The sequence below is a fragment of the Halichoeres trimaculatus genome, unplaced genomic scaffold (genome assembly GCF_033239565.1).
Source record: "Halichoeres trimaculatus isolate MK-OKI-2021-1 unplaced genomic scaffold, fHalTri1.1 fHalTri1_scaffold_19, whole genome shotgun sequence".
Classification (NCBI taxonomy): domain Eukaryota; kingdom Metazoa; phylum Chordata; class Actinopteri; order Labriformes; family Labridae; genus Halichoeres; species Halichoeres trimaculatus.
In genome coordinates, this window is record NW_027437197.1 from 18,688,387 (window position 1) to 18,701,861 (window position 13,475).

Below are 13,475 nucleotides of genomic sequence, written 5' to 3' on the forward strand. Positions count from 1 at the left end.
TACACTGCATGTTGCACCCATTGATCATTTTGCTTACTTGAATTTATTGACAAGTAGGAAAACCTTCATTCTGCAACAGAAACCACCCACAGGTTTCTGCTTCAGCTTCTGTTCTTCAGCTGGAGATGAATCATGAAAGCTCCTCTACTCACATCTCCCTCTTTGTTCTTGACGGTGTTTGAAGGAGAATCTGTCCTGATGTTTGTTTCTGTTTCATAATTCATAATCATTGATTCACTGTTGACAACAGAGGTGGAGTTGTCTTCTGATCTCAGCACGAGGACAATTTTCTCTTTAATGATTTTGAAATGTGCCGTGAGGGGGGCCTCCTCCTCCTCCTCCTTCTCTTCCTCCTCCTTGAGAGTCGTCTCTGAACTCAAGTGCTGATTGACCTTTGGCTTGAACATGCTTACACGAGAGAATCTTCCCCACTAACTGCTGATCAGTGCAAAGCTTTATCGATCCCCGCACACTTCAGTGGTGATCTGGCGATTGATTTCAGCTACAGAAGTGTCAACAGGAATTCTAATTAATTTCAAAAATGAACATTTGTGAACATTTCTCCTGGATTATTATTTTACGACTGTCTCAGAATGAGACCTCACTTTACTGCGTTCATATAAAAAAATTCTCTGCTCTTCCAGAAGCCATAAAACATCATCAGCACTCTTGACATTGACTTGCAGTTGCAGTGTTGACCTCCACGTCTGTCCCCCTCCCCCTTCCTGTACCTCCCCCCCTTCTGCCCCTTCTCACTGACCAGTGTTACTTATTGCGCCTGTATCATTGTGAGCACAGTTGTGTTGATTTATTGGCTCTGCAGCGATCCTGATCCCCCTCATTAGCTCCTTCATTACACCGTCGATCATTTCATGGCGGGCAATATTATACACTGAGTTTTATCGAGCCGCTCTGAGAACACTTTTGGTCGGTGGTTTTCATGATGGATTCTTTTATTTTGTTACATCTTAGCTTTGGGTTTTATTCCCCTTTATTGGCAGAGTGCAGTAAAACAGCTTCAAGAAACAATCTGAGAATATTTAGCATGCAAGAGTTGTGTCTGTACTTTGGTAAATTTGACCAGAAGAAAAACATATCTATGCTCAGGTAGAAACTTAATCAGTATAACACCTGTAAAAACAAGTACATTTATAAGCAAGGAAAAACAGACATGAAGACAAAAAAGAAAAACAGACAAACCAGAGAAATACGAGAACTCTGTCCTGAATAAACTTTACCAAAAGGTCCAAAAATATGAGATAAGATAATTACAGCAATTTATAGAGATGAAAAAGAAAAAAAGTTAAATTAAAAATAAAAAATAGATAAAAACATTACAATGTGATAACGCAATAAAAATAAAATAACAAGCTCAGATAAAAGTATTAAACAGTGGTTAAAGATAACGATGACAGTCAGTGAGAGCCATAAAAATATTGAAAGGATATAAAATTGGTTAAAGAAAAGGGTTACGGCATCAATAAAGACACAAAAACAGCAACACAGATAAAAAGCAATGCAAAAATAAGAGCAGTAGAGTGATAAAAGCAGTGCAAAATGATAAGAAGTAAAGAAAGTAATGGAAAATAAAATAAAAAGTCAAAAAGACAATGACATCAAACAAAAGTAATGTTAAAAAAGTGATTCCAAAAGATTTTACACACCTCAGGCATTTTTTTTTTTTTTACAACTTTAGGGATTTTAAAGACCAATGTTTCAATTGCTCTTCCTTTACTTTCTTGGAGTACGGAGTTTTGGATTATCTGTCTATAGAGTTAAAAAAAAACTGACTCAGATTTCTTGGCTTTGACAAAGTTTAAGCCACAAACAATGACATGGGCATAACTGCAAAAACAGCACACTGTACTTTGTTTGTTGTTAGGCGCCACCCTGTTGGCTGTGGCTGCCTTTTGCAGCAGCTCTCTCTTCTCTGTCTGTTTCTTGTAATTTTTTCATCCCTTTTTCGTCATCTTTGTATTTGGAGTGGATCATTACTTTGTTTGTCTTCAGTGATATTTTTACTACTTTTTCTCCTGTGTTTTTTTCTGGAGATCCTACATATAACTATGGCTGCATTGTTTACATGTGAACCCAGCTGTTAGCAGCCTGTAGCATGTCAATGCTAACTGGTGTGAGGCCTGATGTCTTCCCATAAGGTGAGGAGAAGGAGGTGAGGACGACGTGCTGGTTCTCAGGTGTGAGCTAAGAAGTGACGACATGGACCTGTTCTTCCATTCATCGTTATTGGGAACGTAAGATCTATCTCCAGTAAGATGGACAAGCTAGCTGTGCTAACCCAGCACCAGAGGGAATACCAGAGGGCAGAGTAGCATCACGCTATTCACAGACATGGAGGTGGAGGCTGGCTGATTGGACAATGATGGACAAGCTGTCACCATCTACTTTCTTATGACCTTTTTGCACTTTCTCTACACTTTCTTACTTTTGTTGATTGCTGCTGTGACTTCAATTTCGTTGTACTTGTTACAATGACAATAAACTTCTATTCTATTCTATTCTATTCTATTCTATTCTATTCTATTCTTTCTGTTGAGTTTCATTCATTTAACTCTGACAAAAGAGGGCTGGTAGTCCTCCCGGTGTAGGGTGATGAAAAGGTTGTGCCATTTGATGATGTCATCCTTTGGCTGCATTGTTCGCAGTTTTTTGTTCTCGTGTAAATGATCAAGGATGAGATCATTGATAAAATGAATGTTGTTTTGGTAAAATTGTAAGTATCAGTGTTTATAGCCTTTAGGTCCCTGTAAAAGAATTAACTAAAGTTGAAGTTTTTATAAGCTCAGGATTTAATTATGTCTCGTTTAAGAGGGCTGCAGCAGCTTAAGTAACCGCCACACCAGTTCCCTCTGTGCAACTTCTTTTTAGCTTTTATCATCTCTACTATCAGCCAGCAGACACACCGTGCTACATCTGCTCCCTAAATCCTGCCTGGCGTTCATACGACTAATCGTTTCGGCATCATATGAAGCGAGGGGAAGGTTTTAGTTTCTAATTTGATGTGGTGTTACACTAAGCAGCTTTAAAAACATCTGCAAATGAACAAGCGCCTGCTGCTTGTGCATTTGTCTGCTATAATCAGAACAATGACATATGTAGCTCCAAACTCTGAATAATATACATAAAAGTGTGTATTTAAAACAGATACTCATCTATTTCTAAAATCTGACTCAGGCTGTGTTTGAAGGTTGCAGCCCCACTGAATATGACTTTGAAGGATATTGGAGATATTTGTTTTTGCAAAGCCTCCACTTTCCACTGTCACTCTCAATTAGATCAATCTGCTCTGTTTTATTGTCCACTGAATTGTTTTTTGGTAAAGTTAATGAATCATTTTCTTTCCATCCGTGATCATAATGAGAGAAATGAACACTTATTCAACTCTAAATCCCACCACCACTGTCGGTGATATTGCTTCAAAATTTTCATATTCATCCCAACCCATCAAAAATAAGCCTGGTCCATTTTTGTCATAACAGCTGTATCGTCCAATTTCCCCAGCTCTAATTCAAGTCAGTCACCCTTTAATGGGATTTCCATAAATCTACTAAATAGGTTTAAAATCCGCCTCACCCTTACGCAGATTTCCAAAACTCCTGATGTGGATTTTTAATATATGTTCAAGATGCACACAATTTGGCAGAATTAGTTCTGTCTCAGCGAGCTCCTGCGAGCTCTCACATCCATTTTCTGAGCGGTAATATGAGGGCTGAGCTCGATGAAGTTAATGGGATTACAGACGAGGCTGCTAACCGGGGTTTAACTATCAAATGTTTAAGATCAGCGCTGAGCTAATGAGGGCGTCTTCAGCTCACATGAAGGAGAGCAGGATTACTATGGATTATCAGATGACGCCAGGGACTGTGAGGTCACACATTTTATTGGCAGTTTTATAGTTGATCTTCTGATTTCCCTGCTCATGAAGTGTGTTAACGAGGTGAAACAAGGATAGTGTCTGTCTGAGAGGTCTGCAGACACAAAACTGAGCCTAACATAGCAGCATGTTAAAACATATTTTTCCTGCTGTTATCAAAGCTCTTTGAAGTTTGGTGCCCCCTGTAGACAGAACATTATCTTCTTTTTCTCGGCTGATCACAGACTATTTGTTTGTTGTCAAATTGAAAATCCCATCAAGCTTTCTTTCAACAGTAAAAACTTTTATGCTTTTTCTAAAACCTTCTGTTTAATAGTGTAAAAATAATAATAAATTTAATTCAATTACCTTGCCAGTTGAAACACAAATCTTCAGAATCACACCACGTCTCCCTGGAATCACTCTTTAGAGTTCAGTTTTAGTTATTTTCAGCACATTATGGCACTTAATGTCTATCATTGTCCATATTAAACCGTGGACAGTGCAACAGCTATCCAAAAGTTAAACCAAAACATAGAATTAACATGGGCGAAGCTACAATGTAATGTAAAACACATTTATAAAAAGAAGAGTTTAAAGTGATTCCCAAAATATTTTTCTTCTAAGGGGCCATTTACACGACAACGGTTATAGGGTAAAACTCAAAAGTTTTGTTGCATTTCAGCCTCGCGTTTACACGGAAACGACGTTTCAGCCGACCTAAAACACAAACTTTTGAAAACAGCCTCGAGAGTGGGATTTTTCTGAAACGCTGCCGACACCATTCAGTGGAAACGATGAAGTCACACTCCGCTTCGCGCTTCATGCATATAACAGGAAAACAGTACTGTTGTTACGATCGTCGGGGACTACCGTGTTGTGCTTATGCTGCAGAATCTGCTGTATCTGCTGACTATCTTCATACAAAATGAGCATCCTTTGCTCCCCTCTTGAATTTAGTATTCCCCAATACACCAGATGATCAGTTCAACTCTACTTCAGTGGAGATCTCCCAAAAGCGGCTTCTGGACAAGACACTTATAGCACCACCTACAGGCCTGGCATGCTTACTACAGCGTTTTCAGTTCATCAGCATTTCTGTGTAAACACAGATTTTTTTCACTGCGTTTTAGTGTTTTCAGATGAAACATTGCCGTGTAAACGGGGCCTAAATGCAGAAACTTTGATAGGAAAGTCTCACTAGTACCATTAACTCATGCTCCACCTTATTCCAGTGCCTCCAAAGGACATTAGTACAACTTTGAAACTCATCAACCTGCAAATGTAAAATTAACAGAAATGTCATCCCAAGCTCTGACATGCCAGAATGTTAACTTTACAAGAAATTTGGTTTCATAAAATCATAGACGTTGATGCAAGATGTTGATTTTCTTTCAGACCCTTTTTTCCGCTGACAACTATGTGAAGTCTGAAACTAATGATAGTGGGATTTTCCAATTCAAGGACTGAAGGAATTGCCTTATTGATCCATTGTCACGGTAACGTCATGCTCATGAAAACAGTGGCGCTTATTGTCTCAGGTCTGGTAATTAGATCACTCAGTCGCGAGAGGAGACAGAACACAGGGGGATAAATGGATGAATGTGGATAGCTCACTGTTTACATCTGTTTACACGAGACACTTCACATGCAAATAACCTTTACCCTGACAAAATATTTCATAAATTATTCATTGAATACTTCTTGTAAGCAGAGTGTCACATGTTAGTGACAGATAATACATGTCAGAGTCTCTGTTTGTGACCAAACCTGAGATACAAAGCGTCCTTTGTTAGTCACATCAAAAGAAATGATCTCTTCACAGTGCTAACAGAGGAGTTACTTATGTGACCACTGAAAGTGATTTTCATTAGTAATTTGTCTGCCATTTAAAAGCTGTAGCCTGAGTCCATATTGTTCCATATTTTTAATCTTAATTTAACAGTTCTTTAAAATTATGGAAGCAATAGACACACAATTTAAAGAAAGGAAGGAAGAATGAACGGTGACATTTCTTTTCATAACATCATTTTAAAAGTCTCAAATCTTTAAGGTTTGTTCATGTTTTTGTTCTGAAGTCACGATGCTACTTCTGTGCATTATAAAATCTGTCCCTCACACCACACAGTTGCACAGATTACCATGTTGTGCTGATTGTTGCCGCTGATTAGCAGACTTGCAGCTGCTTGTTTTCATGCCAACGAATGAATTAATCAAGACAACAAAGACAAGCTAATCACTCTTTTAACATTCCTCATTAAATCAAGTGATGGATAATTACTGTTTGTGCTTTAGGACGGGCTTTTGGGATTTTTTAATTGCTTTGAAGTCAGATATCACCTGATTGATTTCTAAAAGATTGTGCATTGTCACTGTACACTAGTATTAGCATCCTGATTCATGGACACAAAGATATGAAACCCAAAAACTTTATCCCTCCCTTTTGGAATATCCACAAAGACAGATTAATTTAAACTTTGCAGGATGTCAGCACATTTGACAGGTTTGAAGGGTAGCACACAGAGCTACAATAGAACATATTCTCCCACTTAACTCAAGTTGTATCTGGCCACTTTTCTTAAATTTGCCTAAGATCTTTTCTTTTTTAATCTCAGTCTTGGATTAATGTTTCTATAATGGCACAAAGTAGGCTGCTGAATTTTAATATGTGATGGCAACTGAAATGAAAGATTATATTAATACTGTAATCATAGTTTCACAATCCAAACCAAATGACCCAGCTGCTCTTTATAATCAGCATATTTCATTTTTGGTAGAATTGCAGCGTTTGCAATCATTAGTGAGGATCCATTTACAAATCTACTTGAAGGGTTTTTAAAAAGTAAATGAAGATCATTTTTTACTAAAGAAAGCTACAAAAATCTTTAAAACTCACCATGCAGTGTGACTTTACTCTGAGTGACTCTGACCAGTGTCTTAGACTCATCCTCTTGTTACACCACAGTAATCATATTACCATTTTTATGTTTATTTTTATGTTTTAAGTTAAGATAAAAGAAGACTCAAGCAAAATGTGTTTCATTTAGGTTTTTAGACATGCACACTGAATTTCAATGTATTGATAACTATGTTCATTAAATTACAAAAATCACATAATTTGAACGTACACTTTTAATTTGAACTACCTTGACCAACAGATTTTAACTGACACAATGAAAATTTTTATTTTTATCCATGATTATGACAAAACAGCTCAGAAAACTGTACATTTTTCCTTTTTTTTACCCAGTATAAATTCAGACACCATTTACCTCCACTGTAAATAAAGGTTCCAGTTGTCCCTGAATTTTAAGTGTAGTGGTTCAACCCCCAACTCCTGCATGCCAAATTTCAAGTGTCCACAGGCAAGAGATTTAACCCCAGACTGCTCCTGGTGACACAGCTCGCTCATGAGCAGGATGGAAATAGGATTAGTTATCATCACTGGGCACCTTGCATAGCATCCTCTGCTATGAGTGTGTGAATTTGACATGTAGTGTTTGAGAGGTCTCGAGACCAGACAAGCTCAATACACAGTAAGAGCGGTCCATTCACTGTTTACCATGCTACTACACATTAAAAACAGACATCTTTAAATAGCATTAAATCAACCCAGAACTGTCTATGCCAAAGGATGACAAATGCATTTCAATGTCCTGTTAACAATTCATCATGATACCTTGACACGCTCTGGGCTGTCCGTGTGTAAACATGCAGCTGTGGTACAACAAATCCCCCCATCATATTGATCGCTTCAGATATGTGCTGAAATTTTTCTCCTTTATTACATTTAAGTCCCTGTGCAAACAAAGCTAAATCCTCTCTGTGGTGGATGAGAGCCAGAATTGCACTTCTACACGGTTCCCTGACCAGAGAGGCAATAACAGGGAATCAGGGACTTTATCCACAATCATGATTTCTGTCTTATACTCGGGTTACATGACTGAATGCATTGTGTTGAATTTTTTTTTTTTTCAAAATTGAACAGTCCTTGAAGAAAAGTGGGCAAAGAAAAGGTAAAAATCAGTAGTTCTTCTTACATTAACAACCACAGCATTCTTTCCTCAAACATTTGATGGATTAAAAATCAATTCAGCTCAAGGAGCTTTCTGTAAATAATCAGAGCGTGATTAGTTTTGGTTTGCTCTGTTGATTCTGAGCAAAGGACGACCTGAACAATCAGAGGGGAGGCCCCCGATAATCAAAATGAAAAATGGTTTTCACATCACTGCTCACAAGTCAGGGGCTTTGAATCAAGGAGACTGCTTGTGTTGAGCCTCATTCTAAAAAAAAATCGTAAAAAGTATGTATAACATGTCAGTTTTGTGTTGGGGTAGTTGACATACATATTCAAAAAACAAAACAAAACAAAAGAGGAGATTGCACTTTGCAACAGTAGGTGCTTGGACTTGAGGATGGAGGTCAAAAAACTACAAGTCCGACCAAACTTCTGTAAACTAATGAGGGAAAGAGTTTTTTAGGGAAGCTAACAACAAAAGTTGGTATGCAGAGTACATGAAATATCCAAACCAAAGAGTGCTGCATCAAGAGAGAGTCACTCAGTGCATTTACATGCAGCTTAAGAAATCAGACTATGAGCTGAGTCAGCACGAGATCAGACTAAGCATAGCTGGATTGACACACATAGATAGTGCGATCACAATTGGACTGAGGTTGGATTCAGCAGGATTCAGGTCCCTGAGCTCCAACCACAACAAACAAACACCATGTGATGTAATTAACATTCAGTCAAGAAACGCACAGAGCTAAAGCTCCATCTTGATCATCATTGTTAGAACGTTGCTTCCTCTATGAGTGAACCAAAACTAGTTTGATATGGACGCAGCTTCGCTTATCAAAAAAGGACACAGTGCTATCTATTAAAACGGAGTGAGACAATCTCATCCAGAGGTCCAGTTCTCTTTTCTACATGTTTACACAGACAGGATTAGATTCCCCGCTGTGACCATACGACCAAGCTATGACCTTAGTCAGACCTCTGTGTGCATGTAGACATACTGACTGAGTCACTTCAGGTTTCCAGGATTCAGGCAATTTAATTCACCAGGATTGCGACATTTCAGAGCGTCCCTCTAAAAGTTTCTGAATAATGTTTATCACAGTGTTTCTGCATGTAGTTTACTCATCTGTTGGTTTCAAAGGATGCTAAACCAGCTCTGGCTCAGGCCTGTGGAGGAAAAACCCAGCTCTCTGAAAACAGACAATCAGCCAGAGGCAAGAAAGGCAGTGTGTCCACAAAGAGCAAGACTGTCATTGTTTGACAGATCAGGTAGAACATTAAGTAGAAACCGACAACTTCACATCTTCACATCTAAAAAAACTCAAGACAGGACAGCAGTTCAAGGCTATCTCTGCAGCTGAAGTGCCTTTGAAGCAAACTTTTCCTTCTTTCTGTCTCTCTGTCGTGCGTGTTATGTATTCCCACAGTGCTGGAGACTCATAATGATGTTAGGTAATAAGAGTGGAGGCGGTACGGGGGGGAGTGAGACCTCAGTGGTCCAAAACAAAGAGCAACTGTGGTTGAAAATCTTGGCAGTTTGCAGCCATTAGGACGCTGATTGTGTAATGCTTTTTCTGGATGTTACATAAAGTGAAGATGTGTTTGTGCTGAGGAAAAAATGACCAAACAAAAAAAAAATTTTCCAAATCAAATTATCTGTTCAGTTTCTCTGTCTCTGTCTGTGTGAATAATACATTTGTGTCTTTGAAATGCTAACTAGCTTCCCGCACGGGGAGAGAATGATGCGCAGACACCGGCTCACCAGATGTCCTGCAGGCTCCGTGCTCGGCTAATTTTGAATGATTTCATATTCAAGGCCGGCTGATTTGAAAAGTGCCTCCAGCCAAACGCCTCGAATTTGACAGATAGAAACACAGATAGATTCATTTTTAAATGCTGGTTTGTTGTTTATGCAACAATCAGTGCCAATCATTTTGACCCTGCAGCTGTCGTGACAGCAAAATGCTGCAGGAGACAACAAGGAGGAAACAGTAACTTTACTCCTTCAATAAACTATGTCCAACTATTTGTTTTAGAGCATGATTCCAGGTACTGAGAATTTACTGGATATGAAAAAATGATGCTCCCCTGAAGCTGTTTGAGATGATCTTTGAACACAAAAATGTTCAACAACAGACCACAAGATCAAAAGTCCAGTGCAAAAAACTGATGAGTCACAAAATCTTTGAGGTTTAGCCATCAATAATTCAAACCACTTAGACTGCTCAGAAACTGTCACGTTGAGCAAAACAGAAGAGGTCGACCCAATGTGCTGAAAAGTGTTAAACACATCATTGCTTTAATTGTTTTGTATTTTTATCTGTGAGCTTCATTTTCTCTCAGCATACGCAGTTAACTTTAGCTCATGCAATATGTTCTCAGTGTAGTGTACCATAAACTCACTAATCAGATTATTCATACCTCAGCACCTCTCAAATATCTATTAACATCTCCTCCTCATGGGACCAGTCTGCTAATTTCAGCTGCGATGATACTCAGCAGTGTATAAAACACGCTTTTCCACAGCTCAGAAACGTTGATCTCAGGGGAAGCTGGAACTCCAAACAGATGCTCTTCTCCTGCAGAGAAAGAAACATGATAAGAAACAATCTGGTCAGAGCTACACAGGTTTGTGTCCTCTACAGCCGGAGCAGACAGAGAGCAGATTACTGAGCACAGAGTCAAGCCCTGCTGCCAGAGAGAGGGTGCAGACCAGCTGTCCCCAAACACTGAAAAATGAAGCACACAGGAGGAGGAAATCTTTACTTTTATGTAGTAGCATGAAGAAGTGTGGTCAAAAAGTAATGGTCCCTCTTTTACCCTTAAAAAGTGATTACGTCACGTTGCTTACAGCAAAGTTCAAAGAATTAAGATTATGCCTCACTGTACTTTTATTTAACTTTTATTTTTAAAATGATTTCACTGCAACTTCACTTAAATTATTTACACATAATTAAAGAAATTTAATCTAAAAGTGCTCAAATTTCCTTTAAAGCTTCTGTAAAGATTAAAGCTCCTATAAGGGACTTTAAAGCAACACTGCACTATATCTTATCTCATTGCAAGTTTTTTACTGTTGTTTTTTTTAAATGATGTTTACTGACAAACACATTGTATCCTCCTGTCTTTTAATGGTCACATCTATTACTCACTGTAAGTATATACAGTTGTTGTATGAGGCTGTAACTGACTTTGTCTGACACCTGCCCTGTGGCAGCAACCATGAGAGTTAAAGATTTCATTGTGGAGCTAATGAATCCTGTCAGTGGCTGCATTTCCATTACATCTGGCATTGTGCAAAACATAAACATTGCAATAAAAATTGGCAATGGAAACACCAAAATGTTGAAAAACCTCTTGAAATTTCAATGAAAGTTTTTATGCTCTTATGTGGTGTTTTTTCATAAGTTTCGGTATTGCTGTTCACAACAGTGCAACGTGTCCACTGTTACGAATACGGACTCTGGTATTCATATTGTAACAGCTCTGCTTTTAGTTCTGTGTTCAGTGCAGTTGTTTGTGTTTTTGACAGTCTGAAGGCATCATGACGGCTGTGAGCGAGTCAGAGTCAGAGAGCAGCAGGAGGGAGGGGCAGAGGAGAGTGTAAATGAGAGAACAAATAAGCTGGACATGATGATTCTCATAAAGTGTTTTGTTCTTGCCTTGAGTTGGCGTGATCATAGTGGACAGTTTGACGGTTTGAAAATGTTCAGGAATCGGCCTCATCATCATCAGTGCAGCATCCAGATGGATGTTACGTATTATTTTACTACAGTTGTGCACAGTTCTAGTCGTATTGGAAACACTGGCAAGGCTCAACAGTTATCGAAACTTCAGAACCATCACTTTTATTTTGTGAAAAGGTGTTTTGGAAATGCAGCTAGTGATGGTCTGATTTGCTTTTATAGCTCAAAAAGACGCATCAAAATAAAATTCAGTTTGTTTCGTGACCAGACAAAAACTAACTAATACTAAGGTGGGTAGCTCAAAGTATACAATCAAGACTGATGGTTTATTTTCTGGTTTGCCACCGCTTTACAAAGCCTTAATGTTTTTGTGCTGTCAAGGAGAATGACTTTTGTTTTTCTTCATTTTAATTTAGTTTAAAGAAAGTTTACTGCAAGAGGAAAAGTCTCCTTGCGGTTAAAGCTGCAATTAAAACCAACTAAATGAAACCCAGTGTTTTATTCTTCACTGGAAACTTAATCTACTCTTAATATGTTTGATGACATATTTAGCATGCATGTATTGTGTGTTTACCTAATCAGGATTTTGTTGCTGTACTTTGTACTTTACTGAGTGAAAGTGTCCAATTAAAAATGCTGTGAGGAGGATCTGTTTTGATTGCACTCCCTCGCCACCTTGTGGCCCGGAGTCTTCGCACAATGTCGCAAATTAATTTTAGTGAGGCCTGTGTTTGTTTTGGAATTAAATGAAGATCAGATTGAAACACATTTTTGTTGTTCAAGACAACTTTTTATTGGTTTCAACTCACTGAGGTAAGGTATCAATCAGTACAGTTACATAGTGCTACGGTTTGAAATGTGACATCAAGCAAACGCAGAGGTGGGTAGAGTAGCCAAAATGTGTACTCAAGTAAGAGTATTGTTACTTTAGAAAAATTTTACTCAAGTAGAAGTTAAAAGTAGTCATCTAAAAAATTACTTGAGTAAGAGTGAAAAAGTACTTGGTAAAAAAACTACTCAAGTAGTGAGTAACAGAAACATCTGATTTATTTGTCTTCTGTGCATGAATTCAATCAGACATACAATATGAAGGTAAATTCAATGAAGTGTATATTCAGGTAAACCTCTTTAACTAAAATGACAAATTAAATCTTTATATGAAATAAAACATAAATCATATCACAAGACACATGTTCCTGCAGGTTGCAGGTTTCAAGCATTTTCTTTGCAAAATAGTCTTTTAGACTGTCCCTGAGGTTTAACATAAAAAATTAGACATACTGAATGACTGTAACTAAACATGTAACTTAAGGTTTACCAATTTTTAAACCTTCTTCAATAGCAGTTTTTCCACAACATAAAACCAAAACAAAGGTAGCAACTCTGCAAACTTTCAGTGAAAAGATACATCAACCTTTAACCTGCCCTCCAAATGGCATGTCAGGGCTAACCAGGAAGATTATATTTAGGCAGTCTTTAAGTATAACAGGTGTCTGTGTCCAAATGAGAGAGCAGACAGACACAGAGAGAGACAGACAAAGAAAGCAGACACCGAGAGAGAAAGACATACCTCTGTCCATCAGCTAGGTCTATGCGCGCCACAGATACGAGCCCAGAAGCTACGCAGTTGTGCGGTCGTGAGGTCTGAATAACGACTTCTGATTGGTGATGTGGGAGAACTTTTTGCGGAAGTGTGTATCTACCAAAATAATAATTTAAAAAAAGTATATGCGTTATCACTTGGATAACAAGAAAAGTAACGAGCTGTGAAGTGCAATGTAAAGGAGTAAGAGTTGCGTTACATATCCACAAAAATACTCAAGTAAAAGTAAAAAGTATTGTTCATTAAATTTACTCATAAAAGTACAATTTATCAAAAAAACTACTCAAGTAAATG